Source organism: Tursiops truncatus, chromosome 18 (assembly GCF_011762595.2).
Source record: "Tursiops truncatus isolate mTurTru1 chromosome 18, mTurTru1.mat.Y, whole genome shotgun sequence".
Taxonomy (NCBI): domain Eukaryota; kingdom Metazoa; phylum Chordata; class Mammalia; order Artiodactyla; family Delphinidae; genus Tursiops; species Tursiops truncatus.
Genome location: NC_047051.1, coordinates 10,289,041 through 10,291,720, shown reverse-complemented (window position 1 = coordinate 10,291,720; position 2,680 = coordinate 10,289,041). Strand labels below are relative to the sequence as shown.

General features: G+C 39.8%; 1 pseudogene; it reads left to right on the top strand.

Moving 5' to 3' along the window:
• The first annotated feature begins 1,420 nt into the window (after positions 1 to 1,420).
• On the top strand, positions 1,421 to 1,906 carry LOC101319411 (destrin pseudogene; annotated as a pseudogene).
• Positions 1,907 to 2,680: the final 774 nt, after the last annotated feature.

The following is a 2,680-nucleotide window of genomic DNA, read 5'->3' as shown; positions in this document are numbered from 1 at the left end:
CCTGTTTCCCAAAAACGTAGCTGTCTGCAGAGGATGACACAGCTTTGCTCCAAAATCATAAAGGTCTGCACTGTAATTCTCCTATCAGGGCCTGCCAAAGGTTCAAGCAGCACCTCTATCTTCCACAGACACCTATAGATACCATGGGTGTGTTAGTGGGCCCCCTATGAGACAAACCTGAGCCAAAACTCCATTAATCACCTCATATTCAAAATCCCCTACTTGTGGCTTAGGAATCTCTAGGAATTGGTGTCAGTTCAGAGCCAGCGTTTAGTAAACCCTGAAGAGTCTGATTATTTTCCCTTCCTCAGTGCATAACCACCCTGGCAACTGGGCACAAGTTCCTTTGGAGACAGCTGAGAGGAAGCATCAATTTTCGGCTACGTACAAGGTTCCCTCTTCAAGAGGACGTGGCCTCCCCTTCATTCAGGAGACTCTAGATTTGTCAACTGACTTAAGTCTTGGAATTGATTAAAGAACCATAACTCTCTTTGGAGATTCAGGTCAGGATTCTTACACCAGACTTGGAGCTTCTTGCTTATATAAATCAAATAAAACTTTAATAAGCTGTCTGTTGTACACTGAGTGGTAACCTGCAAAAATGTATATTGAAGACCTAACCTCTGATATCTATGAATGTGACTTTTTTGGAAATAAGGCTGTTGCCGTTGTAATTAAGATTTAGTTAAGATGAAGTCATACTGGAGTGGGTAGGTCCTTAATCTAATGTGACTGATATCCTTATAGGAAGAAAAGAAGAGACACAGAGGCCCAGACACAGGAAAAATGCCATGTGATGAAGGAGGCAGAGATTGGAATGAGGAATCAACAAGCCAAGGAATGCCAAAGATTGCCAGCAACACCAGAAGCTAAGAGAGAGGCATGGAACAGATTCTCCCCACAAGGCATCAGAGAGAACATGGTACCTATACCTTCATTTCAGACTTCTAGACTTAGGAACTGTGAGAGAGCAAGTTTCTGTTGTTTAAAGCCACCTAGACTGTGGTACTTTGTTACAGCAGCCTTAAGAAACTAATACACTGCCCAACTATTCCAGCCTAGGAACACCATAAATAATTAATTAATGTTGACAATCTCCGTGGGCAAGACTGCTGTGATGATTGCTTTTGTTCTGTCATCCATTGTGGTAACAAGTCCATCTTATTTTTAGTGATTATGTACTGTCACTTGGCCGCTGCCATCCAAGATCCCATCATGTCTGTTGAATTCAGGAATTTTTTTGTGTGTGCACAGTGAAATCAAGGACAATGTTAACAGATATGTGACAGACTGAAAGACATCCAAAACCAAGATGGAATTATTAACTAGACCATACAAAGAACTTCTACAAATCAACAAGACAAAGGTAGGTAATCAACTGAAACATGCAGGTCTGCGCTCTGCGACCACCACAGTGAACATGGCCACAGGAGTGCAAGTTGCTGATGAAGTATGCCACATTTTTATGACACTAAAGTTTGGAAGTGCTCCGCACCAGAAGAAATCAAGAAAAGAAAGAAGGCTGTTATTTTTTGTCTCAGTGTAGACAAAAAGCGCCTCATTGTAGAAGGCAGCAAAGAGATTTTGGTGTAACCATAACTGATCCTTTCAAGCATTTTGTGGAAATGCTTCCTGAAAAAGACTGTTGCTATATACTTTGTATGATGCAAGCTTCGGAACAAAGGAATCCAGAAAAGAGGAGTTGATGCTTTTTTTGTGGGCAGAAGAACTAGAACCTCTGAAACGTAAAATGGTCTATGCAAGCTCCAAGGATACAATCAAAAAGAAATTTCAAGGCATAAAACACGAATGTCAGGCAAATGGGCCAGAAAACCTCAACCGGACTTGTACTGCTGAAAAGCTAGGTGGATCCTTAGTCGTAGCTTTTGAAGGATGCCCTGTATAGATCACTGTTTGGTGTCACAAATTGAAAGCTTCCATGTTTAATGTTATCCTCTTGCTATACAAGTAAAGCAAATACATTTAGGCAAGGGACTCACTGAGGGAGAGCTGTCTCATCATTTGTTAGGGTAAACTAACTCTTCTATGAACATGTGCAAATGGCCCTAAATAAATCTAAACTCTAAAGTTTAAAAAAAAACATGCAAAAAGGATATGAATAAGCTGAGGAAAACTTCAATGGTTAGAAATGTAGAAATGTTTATCCTCACTAACCATTAGGGAAACTTAAACTAAAATAATGGGAGATCCCTTTATACCCATGAAATTAGAATGAAAAAGATTGTCACACAGTACCAAGCACTGGTAAGGGTATAGGACAATGGGAATTCTGATGGATTGTTGGTAGAAGTATAAATAGTTTTAGCCATTCAGAAAAAAATTCAGATATAGCTCATATCTCAGTATTACCAGGTCAGGGATGCTATTCCACAAGCCCATGAGGAGTTATACCTAAAGATTATCAATATAGCATTACCTATAGAGGTAGGGAGTTGGAGGCAACCTAGATAGCCATCATTAGGAAAAAACACAAATGATTTTTTAAAAATAGAATCTAATTGTGGATGTATGTTATGCAATACAACACAGCAAGTCTTGCTGAATTTTCTTGCAAAAGTAGATCTTTGCCTGACCTTTTCACTCTATATCTCTACTACTACCTCAGTCCAGGTGATCTTTACACCTTGTTAGATGACTGCAACAGCCAAAAGTGATCTCC